At 40.4% G+C, this 21,239-nt stretch overlaps 1 long non-coding RNA gene across 4 annotated transcripts in view; it reads right to left on the bottom strand.

Moving 5' to 3' along the window:
• The window catches only part of LOC115091008, a 67,065-nt gene extending 59,549 nt beyond the window's left edge, over window positions 1-7,516 (bottom strand). For 2 of the 4 annotated variants that reach the window (XR_003856573.1, XR_003856572.1), the window contains exon 1: window positions 7,403-7,516. This is a non-coding gene — a long non-coding RNA (uncharacterized LOC115091008). Of the gene's footprint in view, window positions 1-223; window positions 1,562-7,402 lie in introns of those variants that run through there. The other 2 variants (XR_003856571.1, XR_003856570.1) reach the window with 1 other exon arrangement.
• Between the last annotated feature and the right edge of the window lie 13,723 nt (window positions 7,517-21,239).

A 21,239-nucleotide genomic window follows, 5' to 3' on the forward strand; every position in this document is an offset into this window, starting at 1 on the left:
TGGTGGGGGTGGAAGGGAAATAGAATGAAAAGGTTACTAAGAGCCAAGAGTAACAGATAAGAATGAGAAAAAAAAGTGCAAAACTTGCTGGTCAGACTGGATGGGCCGTTTGGACTTCTGCCGTCATTTCTATGTTTCTATAAATCACTCCTGAATAGAATAGGTAAATTCCACATTCCTGTTCATTTAATTATTTTTTAACTTTGCTGTATTTCTTCCTTACCTTGACTGAATTTTCTTATTTTCATAATCTCCTCCACCCTTTGATTTGCTCAGGATTTAACAATGATAGATTCTTTCTCTCTGTTCCCATTGTTTCTATCTCAAACAAACAGGGTTTCTCCTTTTTCCCTGATTCCAAGGCAGAGCTCCAGCTGTAAGCTCCTGCCTCTGCACAAGACCAGTCTCTTTTTGCACATGGCTTTTTTTTCCACAAGGAGGATTGCTGCCCTGGATGAGGTCACAAGACAGAAAATAGTTCTTCACATAGTGCTAATATATTCTTAAACACTTCTTATTAAACTCCTTTATAACCCCCTAAGATGGCAGAAGTCTGACAATTAATATCATCCACGTAGAACTTTTGTTAAACACAGTACTAAACTTTTAAGAAACACAGTCAATTCATAGCTCCTTGATTCTTCCACAGCCTTTTTACAAAAACTACTAAGCATAAGGCTTTCTTGCAGCTAACATCATCGGCCATGCAAATTAGTCTGTCACAGGGGAACTATTAACATGCGGAACCTTGTGGTGCTAGCTGAAAGGTGCAGCTCCTTGATCTCTCATAGATTTGTATTGTCTCCAATTGCTTTCTTCGAAACACCATCCAACTTTTTCTAAATCTTTTTTAAAGCTATGTTTTGAAATAAAAATTATATGAAGGGATTGCTCAATGCTTGCTCACATCTAGTCTGGCACTGGTTTCAATACTTTTGCTCTGGTTTTCTCAGAGTGATTTACATTACTGGAGATCTGTGCTGATGTCACTTTCTTTTTCCCTTCTCTGCAGACCGGCTAATTCAAAAGGTACAACTGCAACTTTCTCAGTGCACTCCCTTTGTTGTAGTTTGTTTTTCTGTAAGTCCTGCTTCCTCTGTAATAACAAGAGCTGAATCCTTTCTGTTCTGACATGGCTGAAGCCTGCTTTTTGCTGTTCTTTCAGAACCATAGAAGGCATGGATGAGATAAAAACACAGGCTGGCTCTTTTAGCCTGTCTTTCCCTGTTTTTAACCACTGCAACATTTCTGGGATTTCTTTCAACCAGGCATACAGAATGCAAGTAGTTTTTCACTTATTTACACTACCTTTACACCTTAGACAAGAACCCTGCTTATTGACATTCAGAAAAAGACTCAAAACATGGCTTTTCAAACAAGCCTTCCCAGACTCAGACTAAAAATAATTCTCTCTGATTTTCAAATTCCAAGCAACAATTTTCTTTTATAACCATCCTGATAATCTTCTTCTAAACTTTATAAACACCCAGTATCTTCATTACTTATGATTTCTTCTTTATTATTAAAAACTGCATTTTTGAACTGAACAACTCATTGTAAATTATACAATAAATTTTTTTTTTTTTTTTTTTTTTTTTTTTTAAACTTTACCTTCTACAGGTTTATACACCATGTTAAAGTTACTATCTTTTCTTCTTCTTACTCCCAGTTGCATGTTTCCTTGTTTATTGTAACTGCATTTATAATATGTATATTACATATTTGTTCTTGGTTCCGGTTATTACCCCATTGTTTATTGTAAACCGGCTTGATGTGATGTTATCACGATTGCCGGTATAGAAAAAATTAAAATAAATAAATAAAATAAATATGACAGAGGAGAAGGCCTGGGGATGTATTACTATTGTGACCTTTTTTATCATAATTTTTCAGATGCTATTTTTAATTTTTGCCATGCTATCTCAAATCTTACTTTTCTGACTTTAAGTACATTTTCATTTCAATGCCATTCTCTGATTCTGTAGTTTTTTTTAGCCTACATCCCCTGTAGAAGATTTTCTACCTGCGCATACAACTGACTAGTGATAAGAAAGAGTAGGATGAGTGTAAATTCTGACGACTGTATCCACTTCTGTACCAGGGGATCAGGAGGTAGAACCTCCCCCTACCCCGTGACCAGATGAACCCCAGTGTCTCCAAGGGTTTTTGAGAGGCATGTACGAGAAAAGGGAGGAGAGTTCCAGGACATAGAAAAGCAGCCTGGGGATCTTTGTGACCCCCTAAATTCAATGCACCCCACGGGGAGGGGCAGGGGTTACAGTGACAAAGGAATAAAGAAAGAGGCAGTTAAAGGAAATACAATCTATTGACACCTCATCATACAATAGCCAGATAGGAACTAGTAGGCTAAAATCTTCTAGAAACCAACCAGGTCAATGCCAGCAGGTTGGTGGAGGCCAGCAAGGTGATAAGGAAAATACAAGACAGGCATAGTATCACCACAGGTCACAGGGTTGGAACCAGCAGGCTATAGCTCTCTAGAAACCAACTGAGTTGATGCCATTAAGTTGGTGGTAGCCATATACTGTCCAGAAAGACCATAGTGACCTAGGCAACAGGATATTCACACAGGGCCAGTGCTTCTATTAGGCAAACTAGGCAGTCACCTAGAATGCCACAATTTTGGGGGCAGCAAAATCCTGACAGCACGAGATGCAGCGGGGTTCTGTGCCAAAACCAATACTGCCAAAGAAGACAGCACTGTGCTGGAGCCAGTGCTGCCATAGAAGGCAGTGCTGTGCTAGAGCTGCTGCCAATGGTTAAGTTGGGGAGGGGTGCATGACTGAAAGTTTGCCGAGGGTACCAAATGCTCTTGCACTGGCCCTGTGTTCAGGTTTGGTACCTATTTAAAATATTACAAACCTCACTCAGGGAAATAGGACTGAGTGTTGAACTAAGACTGGGAACTGGTATGCTCATCTACCCAAGATGGTAGAAAGCTAGTAAAGATGACAACAAAAACAGGAGTGATATTCTGTAGTCAAGCTTTTTTCAGCTGGTGGCTGGGTTACATCCTTAGCAATGTGGACCAAAATAACTGGGTAGAATGGATGGCCAATTAGAGTTGCCAACTGGCTTCAGATTTTCAGGACAGGTTGATCCAGTCCTGTTATTACTCCCCTGCATGCAGGTATTTATAGTCTTGCTTTTCTTAGGGAATGCAGTAGGGAAATCAGAATAAGTCCCAGCATGTAATGGGGTAAAGCCAGGACTGGATCAACCTGTCCTGAAAATCTGAAGCCAGTTGGCAACCCTAGAGCCAATTGGCTTTTCTTTGCTGTCATCTTCTGTATTACTATGTATTGTTTATTTTATGCATTAAAAGATACTGACATTCTTACACATAAATGTTCAGTTCTTTAGTAACTGCTCTCATATACTACTGTATACATGTGCTGTATTATTAGAGATGTACAGCACTGAACAGTGCTTATCTGCTATCAAATCTAATTGAACTCTGATTATTTCAGTAAAACAAAAGAATAATTGCATTGTTTTCTCTAAACTTCAAACAAAATTACAATAATTGTCAAATACAATAATGCTGCTATCTCAGGCAATTAGAACTAATATTCATTTGCACAATCACAAAATCTCTCCTATAGCACCAGTGGCAATATTGACAGGTAATCGTATTCACATTAATGCGATGCCATAAGGATGTATTGCATTCACCCAATTATTCTTGTATTTCTTGAACACTATCAAACTATATGATTCAACAACAGAAAGCAACAACTGACTGGCTATGTCCTTAAGACTCAGAGGAAACACACTAGCCAGACAGATATTCCCAGTAGAGACCTCTACAGACTTGTTTACTAAGTCTTGTAAACACAAGATTATTAAGCTCATGTCAAAACAGAATTAGTCCCACAAGCGGTCATAAAAATACCTGACTTAAACAGCTGAGTCCTAAGCCCCAAGTCTCAGCACAGGTCTAAAGGGATTTACCTGAGTAATTATGAGGTCTGAAAATATCCCACGCCCCCACCCTCTACCCTCAGCAGCTAAAATTATCTTCCAAGTTTCACAAGGTGACTAGATTTAGCCACGGGGAAAAGGGGAGGTCCCCAGGCAGAAGGTAAAATTCAGAATATACAGGTATCTGATTTTCAAATCCTTTTGCAGACTTTGCCTGCAAGTAAAACAGGGGCAAAATCTTGCGGTACATATTTGCCAAAGGGTTGTTTTTTTTTTTAACATGGCAGTTTTCTCTTGCTCCTTTGTACTTCTAGCTCAATCAAAACCTGGTCTGGAATCTAATGAATCTTCATTTCCAAACACCTGGAAATGTTTTACTTATATCTCCCCTGCTCCAACATACCTAATCTGATCATAAGAACATAAGAAATGCCATACTGGGTCAGACCAAGAGTCCATCAAGCCCAGGATCCTGTGTCCAACAGTGGCCAATCCAAGTCACAAGTACCTGGCAAGTACCCAAACATTAGATAAATCATAAGCTACTATTGCTTATTAATTACCATAATAGAAGTTTATGAAATTAACCTCTAAGAACTTATCCAAACTTTTTTTAAACCCAGTAGCACTAACTGCTGAAACCATATCCTCTGTCAATGAATCCCAGAGTTTAACTATGCTCTGAGTGAAAAAGAACAGTCTTCAATTTGTTTTAAATGAGCTACCTGCTAACTTCATGGAGTACCCCTTGGTCCTTCTATTATGTGAGAGAGTAAATAACCGATTTATATTAACTTATTCAAGTTCTTTCATGATTTTGTAGACTTCTATCATATCCCCCCTCAGTCGTCTCTTCTCCAAACTGAACAGCCCTAAATTCTTTAGCCTTTCCTCATAGGGCAGACGTTCCATGCCCCATATCATTTTGGTCGCCCTTCTCTGCACTTTCTCCAATGCAGCTGTATCCTTTTTGAGATGTGGTGACCAGAACTGCACACAGTATTCAAGGTGCGGTCTCACCATGGAGTGAAAGAGGCATTATGACATCCTCTGTTTATTTTCCATTCCCTTCCTAATAATTCCTAACATTCTGTTTGCTTTTTTGATCATCACAACACACTGATTCAACAGTTTCAATGTATTATATCTACTATGACGCCTAGATCTATTTCCTGGGTGGTAACTACTAAGATAGAACCTAACATTGTGTAACTACAAGGGTTATTTTTCCTTATATGCATCACTTTGAATTTGTCCACATTAAATTTCATCTGCCATTTGGAAGCCCAATCTTCCAGTCTCACAAGGTCCTCCTGTAATTCATCACATAAGAACATAAGAACATGCCATACTGGGTCAGACCAAGGGTCCATCAAGCCCAGCATCCTGTTTCCAACAGTGGCCAATCCAGGCCATAAGAACCTGGCAAGTACCCAAACACTAAGTCTATCCCATGCTACTGATGCCAGTAATAGCAGTGGCTATTTTCTAAGTCAACTTAATTAATAGCAGGTAATGGACTTCTCCTCCAAGAACTTATCCAATCCTTTTTTAAACACAGCTATACTAACTGAAGTAACCATGTCCTCTGGCACCAAATTCCAGAGTTTAATTGTGCGTTGAGTGAAGAAGAACTTTCTCAGATTAGTTTTAAATGTGCCATATGCTAACTTCATATCACATGCTAACTTCGTATCACACAGCTTAACACCAGGAAAAAGGTAGTTATTTCCTGCATTAAAAGCATGCAATAATGCTCCTCATTTTCATTGATCCCACCCAAACCCCTCCCCAACCCCACCCTTTTGAATAAATTTGAAAAATTTACATTTGTGCCACACATTGGGATAAATATCGCGGTGGTTAACGCCAGAACACATTTTGATGAATTACCCTGTAAGCCGGTTAGTTTTTTTGTCATCAGGTTATATGTTGCCAGATAACTAAGCTGGCATATTCAGCAGAATGTTTTTCCCACATTCATAAAATAGTTTCCAGGGAACCAGTGAGCCTGACTTCAGTGCTGGGAAAATTCGTGGAAACTATTCTAAAGATCAAAATCACAGAACATTTAGATAGAATTGGTTTGATGGGACACAGCCAGCATGGATTTACCCAAGAGAAGTCTTGCCTCTCAAATCTCCTACATTTTTTTGAAGGGGTTAATAAACATGTGGATAAAGGTGAACCGGTAGATGTAGTATACTTGGATTTTCATTTGAGATTTAACTACTCTGCCTAGCATGGATTTACCCAAGAGAAGTCTTGCCTCTCAAATCTACATTCTTTTGAAGGGGTTAATAAACATGTGGATAAAGGTGAACCGGTAGATGTAGTGTACTTGGATTTTCATTTGAGATTTAACTCCTCTGCCTAATTTTGTGTCATCTGCAAATTTGATCACCTCACTCTTCGTACCCCTTTCCAGATCATTTATAAATATATTAAAAAGCACTGGTCCAGGGGGGACAAGATGGCGGCGTAAGCTAGCTCGGAGGAACGTTCTCTCTGACATTACAATTTCTTGTAAAGATGCCAGCTAAAAGAAAGGGTAAGGTGCGCTCTTACCCCACCAAAGCAGCCATGCCCTCTACACAGAGATTGATTACAGCCTTATGAACTACTCTGGCCTGTGAAAAGGGGGGTGAAATCCCCATTGTGGAGACCCTCGAGGGAATGAGGGAGTCACTAGAGGAAGTAACATTAAGCCCTCTGAACCTTCAACCTCCTCAGGCCCTGAGATTGACTGGTTCCTCTCTTCTTCCCGTGGCGCCGATGGATGATGTCGGTCAAGCGACTGCGAAAGGTGGGGGTTTGAGAGAAGACTTGCCTAGTCAAGGAACCGCATCAATGTAATGGCACCAGACCAATATCTGTGATTTGAAAGGACAAGTAGAAAGCTATACTTCCTCAAAATAGGCAATGTAAAGGTTGGCTACATCAGGAAGCCATTGCAGTTTCCATAGTAGTCCCCTGAATTTGAAAGAAAAACTCTCCATCTAAAATAAAAATAAAAAGTTTTCAGTGCCAAAGTCAGATCAACTAATAATGAAGTAGAAATATGTTCTTCTTTGCCCTAATGATCCAAGGTGGTTGAGATTATCTGAATGGCTTCATCCTAAGGGACAATACTGTATAATGATGTGATGTCTATTGTCTCTCAAAATATTCAGGAGCTGGTATCAGCCGTCTCAAAATGACCACCATAAGTGAAAGAGATGTTTTTTTTCTCATTTAGTAGACCTCATACATGGGCATAAATTATGAATGCTAGATAGCATGAGCGTATATGCACCAATCAATTTAATCATAGGTCTTAAATGAATTTTCTTTGCTTCGTGAAAACAGTCCAATTTTGGAAATAGTGAAAATCAATAGTGAAGCTCAATGGTCAAAATCAAATTCATAATGTGCCATTCCATATATATTCTTCTGTAGTTACAGATATTTACTTAACTTATATTGCACGAAGAAACGCCGTTTTCCATTGTAAAGGAGGCTCAGAATATCAAAGCCCGACACGGACCGTGTTTCAGCGATGCCTTCATCAAGGGGCCGAAATTCATTGTTGTAAGCAGTTTTTCTTGCCGACCTGCTGGCAAGAATACCTGTAATTACAGAAGAAAATATATGCAATGGCATGTTATGAACTTGATTTTGACCATTGAGCTTCACTATTGATTTTCACTATTTCCAAAATTGGACTGTTTTCACGAAGCAAAGAAAATTCATTTAAGACCTATGATGAAATTAATTGGTGCATATGCGCTCATACTATCTAGCATTCATAATTATGCCCATGTATGAGGTCTACTAAATGAGAAAAAAAAATCTCTTTCACTTATGGTGTGCAGATTTGGGTTATAAAATTGTGGTTCATTAGCCTTTATTGTTGTGGTCGTGATGTCTATTGTGACAGGCATATATTCCATTGGATACAAGCTTAAATCCTGTAAACACACTATTACGTCTGTTGAGTGCCTTTCGAAAGATGGGTCCAGGGCCATAAAAGGTCTTTAAAGTCTATCAAAATGGATAAGGGTTCCAACAAGAAACCCTTTAAAGAAATTATAGGTGACTCAGAAGATTGATCACAGGCTTGTGAATTTTAGGCAATAGATAATATTAGGGATGTGAATTGTTTTTTGACAATTTAAAACAATCGTCAGATATATTTTAAATCGTCAAAAATCGTTTGAGCCGCGATACAATAACAATTCCCCCGATTTATCGTCAAAAATCGTAAATCGGGGGAGGGGGGAGGGCGGGAAAACCGGCACACCAAAACAACCCTAAAACCCACCCCTACCCTTTAAAAGAAATCCCCCACCCTCCCGAAACCCCCCAAAATGTTTTAAATTACCTGGGGTCCAGTGGGGGGGTCCCGGCGTGATCTCCCACTCTCGGGCCACGGCTGCGTTAAGAGAAATGGCGCCAGTGGCCCTTTGCCCTTACCATATGACAGGGCAAAGGTAGCGCCGGCGCCATTTTGGTTCCTGTGACCCGACGTCACGAATGCAGGAGATCGCTCCCGGACCCCCGCTGGACCCCCAGGGACTTTTGGCCAGCTTGGGGGGGCCTCCTGACCCTCACAAGACTTGCCAAAAGTCTAGCGGGGGTCCGGGAGCGACCTTCTGCACTCGGGCCGATTTGCCAATATTCAAAATGGCGCCGGCGCTACCTTTGCCCTCACTATGTCAACATAGTGAGGGCAAAATGGTGCCGGCAAAGGTATCGCCAGCGCCATTTTGAATATTGGCAATACGGGGGGGCAAAAAAAAGTTCACTCCAAAATCAGAGGGAAAAGAGGCAGGCTGCTTGGCTAGGCACATGCTGACCCTGGATTTTATAACATGTGCATGTTATAAAATCAGGTGTAGATTTGTTCACACCAGGTTGCACAAACAAATCTGCACCCTTGTGTAAGTTTTAAGATTTGCCCCATAGGTATTAGCACAAATTGCAATAAACTGCCTATTACCATAAAACATACCCCTTTTCCTATTGCATGCGATATTTAGTGCATTTTGATAAATCCAGGCCTATGTTTGCCATAGTTTTATGAAAGTTGTGTAGAAGACCATTTCCCTGAAGCAAGCAATGTTTGAGTTGATCAAAACATCAACATCAGTATTTCCTTTGAAACTGGTGTATCAGCTTTCATATGCCAAGTTATTTGTCATCCTTTCAGAGATATTCTATCATTTTTATTTTCTACATGATTGGAAGTGATTACACTAGATTATTTGGGTCAGTGTATATTGTTTGATTCTGTGACACTGTGGAATTATTGAAGAACAATTATTATTATTGTACTGCTAAAAAAAATTTAAATTTAAAGAAATTAATGAATAAAAATACCTTCATGGACTATTTTTAAGATGGATGATTAAACTTCAGTGGATTGATATGCTATTTGATATGGTGGATTTATGGCACTTTATATGACATCTGACTAAATTTATATGGACATTTTCCACTTTATCTTTGGAGATTATTAATGGCCCAAAGCAAACATGATAGCTTCTCATATTGCTGGATAATTGTTGTAGTGACAGACCCTCTATCATGGGCACTAACACTTTTAACAAATAGAATCTGAAGGGAAAAAAAACTGCAAAATCAGAACTTTCACAGCTTTTTTTAAATTGTTATTATTATTATTATTATTATTATTATTATTATTATTTGTGGCAGGAGCCAAATAAGTGTAATTAGTGTGTTGGGTTAGCTTTGGTAAAGTCACAGTACAAAACAAGTGCCATAGAGAGAATGTCATGTGAAGAGTGGTAAAGACAGACATCCAGCATTAGTAGCACATTGAGGGAAATACTGAAGCAGTCCTGAATGTTCACATCTCAGTTAAAAACTTCCATTATCTTCATAGAATATGTCCTCTTCCCAACTATTTTATTTTATTTTTTACATACCTTAATACAGCACCACAATCAAGAACTTGTGATGTGAAACTGACTTTCAGAATGACTGCAGAAATGAGCAGAAAGAGAAAGGTGATGGTGAAAGTCTTATTCAAATACCTTCAATAAAAGCAAGGGCACCAGAGACAATGACTTGCAGACTGCTATAAATTGCTTTTTTTTGTACAAATCTTATTTTTTCAGGCTTACACACCATGAAAGAGTTTTCTGCAAACAGCCTAGTAGATTGCAATTCCTCTCCATGTCTGCAGTTCTCTGATTCCTTCCCTCCTCTCTATTAGGAACAGAATACTTGGATTTGTTTTGTATGAATAATGAGTTAGGAAAAGGCCCTAAGAGGAGTTTTCATTACCATTTTTTTTACAGGACTGTCACTCTGATAACCCTGCTTCCTATTTGCAAACCCCATTATTTTACCTGATTCCCCACTGACACGCGCTATGAAATGTTGTAACTCATTTGGCATAAAATAAAACTGTATTCTTGCAAGATATATCTTTAAGTCAGGCACTCCTCTTAAGAGCTAAAGAAATAAACCACGGTATAGCAAAAAAAAAAAAACTGCAGTCCTGAAATTCAGGGGACTTGGGAAGGGCCATTGTGTAAAAGTGCAGCCGATATGTGTGTGTTTGAGAGCTTGTGCAAAGATGAGATAAGAGCGCATATAAAGTTCAGGAGGTAAGAGGTAGTGGGGAAGTACGAAGAGAGGTGGAAAAACAAGCGAGGGTGTACTGCACCCAAAAATGACTGAAGTAGCATGTCTGAAACTTGGGAGAAGTAAAAGCATTGCCAAGCGTGTGTTAGGGAGACCAAATCAGTGATGTACGGCTGTTATGCGAGTTGGCAAGGGAACTTAAGGTGAGCCCAAACAGTGCCAAAGCCAGAGAACCAGACTCTGTGATCATCTTAGAGTGTCTTGCAGATCGCCTCCACTTATAACTGAACTTTCCCCTACAAGCACTCAAATGCTGTGAACAAGTGTCTGGGTTTGTTTCCAAAAGCTTTTGTTGCTTCTGCACATTTTCAGGGGCTCTGCATTAGTGTCTGAGGATAGATGTGAGGCTTACTTTGCTTTCTCACCTCTCTGTGACTGGCATGCGTCCTGCTGGTACAGCGTGTGCACACAGGCATCCAGAGAGCACAGGGGCCGTCTGACACCGCACCCTTTTGCCCAGATAACTCAAAGGAAGGTAGGAGTAACTACAGAAGTCTATTGGTCTTCCCTCATAATAGGTTATTGGCAAAACAGAGTCACTCACCATATAAGCCACAAATTGACATTAAAAGGCTCAGTTATATCAATGATGTGTTTCTATGATGTGGAACCTTTTAACCAAGACTTGGAACTTTTCTGAACTTGCTTCCTTTCCCCTATTGCAGCTGGAATGGAAAGCCCCAATCTAGTAACTTTTTTTTTTTTTTTTTAATTATGACCCAGTTGTACATAGTTGTACATAGTACCACTGTGGATTTCAAGCACTCAATGGAAAAGTTTTTATTGATTAGAATGAGTCGCTATCAGAGTGAACACATTTTTAGCCTAGGCAAAATTATGCAGAATCAAACCAAAACTACACATATTTGTGAAGATTAAGGGAGGCAATTTTCAAACTCTCTACTTAGGTGCGAAGTCCACAGGTTCTTTGTTTCTGGCTTGCACCTAATTTTCAAAAAGAAAACTTCTGTGAATTTTTCCTTTGAAATCTGGCACAGGTACAAAATACCAATAGACTTTTGCGTCTGCCTTTTCTGCGGGTAAAATGTATATGGAAAACACCCGTAAATATGAAAATGTAATCTACGTGCATTATATAGTGATCACACCAAAAACACACTCCTGCAACTGCCTCTCCACTACCCAGTTGAAAGTACACAGGCTGTGGAAGCCTATACATGCTTTAGCTGGAATGAGTGAGAACAGTTTTTAGACAGCCACTTATCCAGGGAAAGGGATTTGATACTTAACCTCCACAAATATAGAGTCCTTGTCTAGTACTTAATGATATTGAGATACTGATGACCACCCAGGAGCAGATCTGATGACCTCAAAATTGCTAAACAATGTGGCAAGGTAGTGGAAAACTTCTGTGCACACCTAAACCATACAAGAAGAGATATAACCAAAAAAACAGTGATATTTCTGTACAAATTATTGTTGACACCTCATCTGGCATATTGTCCACTTTTTCAGGCCCATCTCCGGTGGGGTATGGACAGAGGAAAGAGGACAGGTACAAAACTGGTGATGTGTATGCATTTTAGATCCTAGGTGGTGAGGTGTAAGGATTTTCAAATGTATACTCTGCATAAAGAGAAGGGAGATATGAAAGAAGCATTCACATTTACCTCAAGACGTTAAAATTATGTTCAAGGGCAATCATCTTTCAATAAAAAGGAAATTCTAGAACAAGGTAACAGGATCTGAGGCTGGAGGATAAAATAATGTGGTTACTATATTAATCCACATAGATGTGTGGAAATGTCAACAAATTCACAGAATACCTGAATGTAATTCGCTTTGAAATGCCTGAACTCAAATAAATAAATACAATTTTTATTTTATTTTAAATCTTTTCTATACCGTCATTTGATGGGGACTGTCACAACGGTTTACATTAAGGCACATAAAAGTAATGATACTACAATTTGTCCGTTTACATAGGTGTCATAAGGTTCGGTAACATAGTTTGTTATCAGTGTTAGTTGTTAAATGTGATTAATCATGTCCATGTCTTTCCTTCTCAGTTTTAATTACGGAGCTAATTTTACAAATGTAACTTATCCATTTGTTATGGTGTGCTATATCTTAAAAACTACACACTTAGTGAATTTCTGCAGTATGTATGGTTGTTTAATTGTTCGTGCTTTGCCCATCCCTGGCTTCTATTCTCCCTTCTCTTTCTGGAAGGCTTGTTTAAATAGCCAGGTTTTCAAACCTTTTCTAAAGGTTTTGCTGTCTCTTTGTAGTCTTAAATCCAAGGGCATGGAGTTCCATAGTATGGGTCCTGCCAATGATAGTGCCTTCTCTCTTACTTGTGTTAGTCTTGCTGTTTTGACTGATGGTATAGTCAGGAGGGCTTTGTTTGCTGACCTTAGGTTTCTGTTAGGGACGTGTACTCGGAGGGCTGTATTTAACCAGTCTGCGTTTTCTTTATGTATTAATTTATGTATGGTGCACAATGTTTTGTAATGGATTCTTTGTTCGATCGGAAGCCAGTGTAGTTCAACCAGTGTTTCCGTGATATGTTCTCTTTTGTTTTTGCCGGTTAAAACTCTTGCTGCTGCGTTTTGCAAAACTTGCAGTGGTCTTAGTGAGGTGTATGGTAGGCCTAGTAGAAGTGCATTACAATAATCAGTGCTTGCAAATATCAACGCTTGTAGCACTGATCGAAAGTTAGCAGTTGTTAGGAGTGGTTTGAGTCTTCTGAGGACCATAAGTTTAGCGTATCCTTCCTTTACTTTTCAAAATGTAGGTGATGCCATTTTTATTTGACTAATTTAATACTTGTGTGGCTAGCTTTCCTGAATTATAATCCTGTTAAGTCTGCCATCCACAGAACCCTGTGGACGGCCTTATTCAACCAATGTCATACTGCTGTGGCCGAGTCAATCCCAGGCTCCCTCATAACTGCTGGGAGCTGCCGCCGCTGCCCCTTATCTTTGCCACCCTGAGTGCTGCTACCACCGTTGAGCCGCTGCTGCTCCCATGCAGCTCTGGGTCCCACCGACACCATCGCTGTCCTTCTTCACAGCTGGGGAATGCCGCTGATGTCCTGCTCCTCCACCTGACCTCCTAGGCACGTGCACGTGCCTCTCTTCAGAATTTAAAGGGCCCATGGCGGGAAAAGTCCCGCGGCCCTTGCTGATGATATCATTGCCCTGAGACTATTTAAGGCTGGTCCCTGCCTTCAGCCTTTACCTTGGCAATAGGTCTTCTCCTTCTGGAGGAATGGTTTGCCGGAGTTCCTGAGTTTGTTCCTGCCTTCCGTGCTTCTCACCTTCTTCCTTCCTTTCCTTTGGGCTGATCTTGGCTTGATACTGGACTGGACATCGACCTTCGCTTCTCGATGCCTGCCTCGACTTTTGCCGGACTCCAATCTTGAGCGTCGCTGCCTGACCTCGGCCTCTATCACCACTTCGTTCTCTTCTCAAACCCCTGGGTGTTCCGCAACTGACCCTCTGGCATGCTGCCTGCAACACTCCAACTTCCTGGACTTCCACCTCCACAGAGGCCCTACCTAATATCAGCCAGCCCTGTTACCCGAGGGCTCAACCTAAGGGAAATGTAGGATGGTACTGGTACCCGAGGGCTCAACCTAAGGGAAATGTGGGCTGGTGTTGGTGAAGCTCCAGCTGGACCTCTGCTTTCACCAGCCTTACCTACCGACGGTGGGGACCTTCCAACAGGCAGCATCAAATCCCCCTTGTTCCAAAGGTCCACCAGCACAATAAATCCCTTCATCCAGTTAATGCAAAATGAGCTAAAGATGTCTGAACACACTAGTAAACTATAGGTTGTATTGCACAAATCTGGGGGTAAAACAAGGAAATAATTTTACCAATGGAAGTGGTAGGGATAAAAACAGTTCTGGAATTCAAGAAGGTGCGGGACAAGCACAAGGGATCCTTAGCAGTAGAAAAGCCAGAAATCAAGTAGGGTTTTGTGACAGAGCTCCAGATAGGAAAATGGGCAGCCAAATGTGCCTGGCAATCTTCATCTGCCATCAGTTTTCATATTTCTAGGAAACCTTAGAAACTGATGCAAATACATAGCAGGTCTCACAGTAAGTTGTGACCCTGTCAAGCTTAGTAGCTGCTTGGGCTTTACATGCTCATAGGACATTCATTCCCTTGTGAACAAAATCTATCTTGATCAGGCTAAGAATTTTATCTAAAACACAAAATGATCTAAAATCTTTAGTTCTGCTTATCTTTGCTCGTTAGATTTTTGTAATAATTTTACAGTATTTTCAAATACACCAAAGGCTATGAAGCACATACAGAAAGGAGGGAAAAAGAGAACTTGAAAAATCCAGACTTCCTCTACAGGTACTGCCAAGCAATTCCCACCCCCCTCCCCTAGTTATCAGAGAATTCTAATCACTAGGAAACTACTGTAGCATCTACTTTAAGGACAAGAAGTAATGACCTTACATTGCAGCAGGGGAGATTTACATTAAATAGAACTTTCAGACCTTGAGGGAAATCCATCATGAGAATAAATTACTTGGGAAGGTGATAAAATCTTCAGCACTGAAGGGTTGCTTTTTTTTATGTTTTTTTTTAAGCAGGTTAAAGAATCAGTTCTCTGGGATCTTGTAGGCACATTGAATCTTGCCTGAAGACTGTGAGATGTACCAGATGACCTCTTGAGGTTTCTTCCAGCATGATTTCCTATGATTGCATGCTTTTACTCCAAACAGGTTTGATGCTTTTTGTTTTGACTGAAGGTGAAATATGGATTTGTGCTTGGCATGTCTCTATCGTTTCAATGATATTGTCAAACAGAAAAGCAGAGTATCATTTTTTTAGACGCTTACAGCTTGCTACTCTACTTCTGGACACAGCTTTGCTCCATTTCAGATTCTGACAGTTAATCCCCTTCAGGGTCCAGATTTGCTCTTTTCGAAAGAAAATAATGCCGAAATCACCTGTACAGATTCAATACACATTAATCATTTTTTCTTTCTGAGGAAATGATTTAAATGATAGTTTGGAATTAACAGTGAAAGTAAAGTGAAGAGGGACAAAGTATAATCTTCCAATAATGAATGGCCTGACAAACTGTTATGCAGTATAGGAGCATTGCAGAGATGGTTCACTTGTAAATATGCACAGACGATGATTACACTCTTGAGTTCTAAGTCAAAAGAAACATGATGTACTTTGATCACTGCTTTGGACACTTTAAATAGCATCATTGCTTATTATTTCTCAGGAAAGACAAGAGGGAAAGACATCTGGTTTCTGCTAACTGGGACTCCTTTTAATATCTGACAGTTCTGAGAAATATATTAGAACCAAGGATCAAAAAAGAAAAAAGCGAGATGCAATGAGTACCCTTGTGGTGACTACTGTCAGCACTTCTGGACTAGCAAAATACTAGGAGTGGGGGTGGATCCCTTTTGGTTCTGTTTTATTTCATTGGTGGTGTTTCTTGAGATTATAAACTTGCTTTATTATGATCAGGAAATATATTGATTTTGTATGTTACACATCACCCCAGCAGGTTTTAAAGTGTAATATAAATGTAAATACATGAAATTAAATGATTTTTCTCATTTTCATTTAGTTTTAGTTCACATTGACAGCATGCACCAAAACCAAAATCTGTACCTTATACTAAAATAAAAGCCTCTGCGTCCTCTCGTTATCCCCCCAACCCACCCTCCAGACTCTTCTTATCTCATCTTTGGTGTCAGAAAAAAAGCAGGAGCGATCCCCAATCACTCCTGCCCTGACAGTGCTCTATTCCAAAATGGGGGCTGGCTGACCTGAGACCAGCGCCATTTTGAAGTACACCTGACCTGAGGCTGGTGCCATTTTGGTGCGAGATTTGGGTCAGCGAACACCATTTTGGAATATGACACTATTGGGGCAAGAAAACTGGGGATCAATCCTGTCTTGACACCACGTATGTGTTAAGAAGGATCCAGGAGGGTGGGGGGAAATGAGGACACTTAAATAAATAGGAATTTGTCATTAATGAGTACATTTTGACTTGTACCCCACTGATGACATATTCATATGAAAATGAAAAAAATAAATCTATAAAGGATACCACTCAATTTCGCAGCTTAACCCCTTTGTTTGAAGCACCTGCAGAATAAAAATCCAATATTATTTTCTATGATTTAAGTTCCACTTCTAAAGTGGAACCAGGCTAATGAGAAAAAAAATCTGATCTAAAGCACACTATTTCCCAACTTGAAATGCATGTGGTTTAGAAATACAATGATCAAACATCGGTGCCTGTATTTTACCCATTGCAATGCAACTTCCATGTTCCGAAGTCTGGTTTTGATCATACGTTTAGTGCATCTAACATATATCATGGAACATGGACAAGTAATCATGTATACCACATGTTTAAATAAATAGTTTGTATTGTATGGTAAATGTGTCCTCTCTGGATGGATGAACCCACATCAATTCCATTTACTTCTGTATGTAAAAGGAGTATGAACCGCATGATTGGTGACCACTGACCAAACAGAACTTGCCAGTGATAGGTGGAAATACTAAACTTACCACATATTCTCAGAGATTCCTCCCCCTAGAATAGACTATAATTGGTGATTCTTGATGGTATAAATCTAAAATATTCCAGTGTCTATGTATAACTGCAGCAATGGCAGAGCCTGTATTAATATATCTTAATCTAATGTACACACAGGACATGTCTCCTTAAGTGGCTATCGATAATCCAATAACAGTTCCCTTTTGGAATATAAAGCCTGTCTATAAGCCTTCTTGATAACACCAGGGAAATATCCATAATGCAAAAATCTGTGTATCAGATCACATGCTAGCTACTTGAAATCACCTAAATCAGAACACAACTTCTAATTCTGAGAAACTGATTAATGGGAAGTCCCTCATGTAATCTGCATGGAAGAAAGCTATCAAAATATTTCATTCTATTGGTTTATAATAAATAGATGTTTGACTAACTCCTTCTGACATACGGGCCGATGCACTGTTAGCCTGCGTTTGGCCGTGATTTTTCAACGCGCTATTACCCCTTAATAGCGCGTTGAAAATGCGCGACCAACCCCCCCCCCCCCCCCCCCCCCGAAACTAATAGCATGTTGATGTATGTTGATGGGCCTATTAGTCATTCCCGTGCGATACAGAAAGCAAAATGTGCAGTGAAGCCGCACATTTTAATTTCGGCTGGCACCAGGAAAGTGTACAGAAAAGCAGAAAAAACTGCTTTTCTGTACACCCTCTGACTTAATATCATAGCGATATTGTCGGAGGCCCCAAAAATTAAAAAAAATTTTAATTTAAAAAAAAATTTAAAAATCTGCCCATGGCCTGTGGGTTGGAAGACAGATGCTCAATTTAGCCGGCATCAGTTTTCCGAACCCGTGGCTGTCATCGGGTTCGAGAACCGATGCCGGTAAAAATTGAGCATCAGCTGTCAAACCCGCTAACAGCCGCCGCTCCTGTCAAAAAGGAGGCGCTAGGGACGCCCTAGTGCCCCAACGCCTCCTTTTACCGCGGGCCCTCATTTGCATGTGGGCCGATACTGAATCGCGAGCCCAAGACACTGGCCTGTGCACGCGTCGGGAGAGCTGGCGCTCGCCGGCTCTCCCGCGCTTCTTTCTGTATCGGCCTGTCAATGTCCAAAAAAGACATAGCATGATGTCCATAATCTAAAGAGAACTGCAGATTGGAATCAAGAATATTGAACCATTTGTGGAACATAATAAGAACATAAGAACATAAGAAAATGCCATACTGGGTCAGACCAAGGGTCCATCAAGCCCAGCATCCTGTTTCCAACAGTGGCCAATCCAGGCCATAAGAACCTGGCAAGTACCCAAAAACTAAGTCTATTCCATGTAACCATTGCTAATGGCAGTGGCTGTTCTCTAAGTGAACTTAATAGCAGGTAATGGACTTCTCCTCCAAGAACTTATCCAATCCTTTTTTAAACACAGCTATACTAACTGCACGAACCACATTCTCTGGCAACAAATTCCAGAGTTTAATTGTGCGTTGAGTAAAAAAGAACTTTCTCCGATTAGTTTTAAATGTGCCCCATGCTAACTTCATGGAGTGCCCCCTAGTCTTTCTACTATCCGAAAGAGTAAATAACCGATTCACATCTACCCGTTCTAGACCTCTCATGATTTTAAACACCTCTATCATATCCCCCCTCAGTCGTCTCTTCTCCAAGCTGAAAAGTCCTAACCTCTTTAGTCTTTCCTCATAGGGGAGTTGTTCCATTCCCCTTATCATTTTGGTAGCCCTTCTCTGTACCTTCTCCGTCGCAATTATATATTTTTTGAGATGCGGCGACCAGAATTGTACACAGTATTCAAGGTGCGGTCTCACCATGGAGCGATACAGAGGCATTATGACATTTTCCGTTTTATTCATCATTCCTTTTCTAATAATTCCCAACATTCTGTTTGCTTTTTTGACTGCCGCAGCACACTGCACCGACGATTTCAATGTGTTATCCACTATGACACCTAGATCTCTTTCTTGGGTTGTAGCACCTAATATGGAACCCAACATTGTGTAATTATAGCATGGGTTATTTTTCCCTATATGCATCACCTTGCACTTATCCACATTAAATTTCATCTGCCATTTGGATGCCCAATTTTCCAGTCTCACAAGGTCTTCCTGCAATTTATCACAATCTGCTTGTGATTTAACTACTCTGAACAATTTTGTGTCATCTGCAAATTTGATTATCTCACTCGTCGTATTTCTTTCCAGATCATTTATAAATATATTGAACAGTAAGGGTCCCAATACAGATCCCTGAGGCACTCCACTGTCCACTCAGAAAATTGCCCATTCAATCCTACTCTCTGTTTCCTGTCTTTTAGCCAGTTTGCAATCCACGAAAGGACATCGCCACCTATCCCATGACTTTTTACTTTTCCTAGAAGCCTCTCATGAGGAACTTTGTCAAACGCCTTCTGAAAATCCAAGTATACTATATCTACCGGTTCACCTTTATCCACATGTTTATTAACTCCTTCAAAAAAGTGAAGCAGATTTGTGAGGCAAGACTTGCCCTGGGTAAAGCCATGTTGACTTTGTTCCATTAAACCATGTCTTTCTATATGTTCTGTGATTTTGATGTTTAGAACACTTTCCACTATTTTTCCTGGCACTGAAGTCAGGCTAACCGGTCTGTAGTTTCCCGGATCGCCCCTGGAGCCCTTTTTAAATATTGGGGTTACATTTGCTATCCTCCAGTCTTCAGGTACAATGGATGATTTTAATGATAAGTTACAAATTTTTACTAATAGGTCTGAAATTTCATTTTTTAGTTCCTTCAGAACTCTGGGGTGTATACCATCCGGTCCAGGTGATTTACTACTCTTCAGTTTGTCAATCAGGCCTACCACATCTTCTAGATTCACCGTGATTTGATTCAGTCCATCTGAATCATTACCCATGAAAACCTTCTCCATTACGGGTACCTCCCCAACACTCCCCAATTTTCTTCGATTAGTCTTAAATGTGCTACTTGCTAACTTCATGGAATGCCCCCTAGTCCTTCTATTATTCGAAAGTGTAAATAACTGAGTCACATCTACTCGTTCAAGACCTCTCATGATTTTAAAGACCTCTATCATATCCCCCCTCAGCCGTCTCTTCTCCAAGCTGAACAGCCCTAACCTCTTCAGCCTTTCCTCATAGGGGAGCTGTTCCATCCCCTTTATCATTTTGGTTGCCCTTCTCTGTACCTTCTCCATCGCAACTATATCTTTTTTGAGATGCGGCGACGAGAATTGTACACAGTATTCAAGGTGCGGTCTCACCATGGAGCGATACAGAAGCATTATGACATTTTCCGTTCTATTAAACATTCCCTTCCTAATAATTCCTAACATTCTGTTTGCTTTTTTGACTGCTACAGCACACTGAGCTGACGATTTTAAAGTATTATCCACTATGATGCCTAGATCTTTTTCCTGGGTGGTAGCTCCTAATATGGAACCTAACATCGTGTAACTACAGCAAGGGTTATTTTTCCCTATATGCAACACCTTGCACTTGTCCACATATAAGTGGCCAAGCTTTATTAACAAGAACAATTACTGCCTTACCTTCCTAATACCCCTTCCTCCAACATCACTGGGATGGGGTGGAGTCCTGCACAAGCATACCCTGATCTGGTCACACCCATGGTCACTTTCCAAGGCCTGCTATGGATTGCAAGGTCTTGCCCCTTAGTTGCTCAAGCCTGTGACCACCCAGCCTTGCTGTACTGACAGCTGTCTGTCACATACAGGCCACAGACCCTGAGGCTCAGACACCCGCTACAACAAAGTTATATAAATTTTGAATAAGCACAATTCAACCTGCACTACCTCTAATGCTAATATCAAAATAATAAGATCCCTCAAAGTGAAACTCCATTAGAGCGAAGCAGTCGGGGTGGATGGGCAACAGGTCTACAATGTTTGCCTTTGCCATGAGGGCATCACAGCTACAGTTCCTCAACAATTTCAGAGTGCTATCAAAGGAGGCGTAGTACACCGTGCACTCCTCCTGAGGGATGAACACATTTATTGAGGAGCCTTCAGGATAAGAGGTTGTGAATCAACTTGTACTTGCCTGGCTCCTTTTTTGGAATCACTGCCAGAGGGGAAACAA

The sequence above is a fragment of the Rhinatrema bivittatum genome, chromosome 4 (genome assembly GCF_901001135.1).
Source record: "Rhinatrema bivittatum chromosome 4, aRhiBiv1.1, whole genome shotgun sequence".
Lineage (NCBI taxonomy): Eukaryota > Metazoa > Chordata > Amphibia > Gymnophiona > Rhinatrematidae > Rhinatrema > Rhinatrema bivittatum.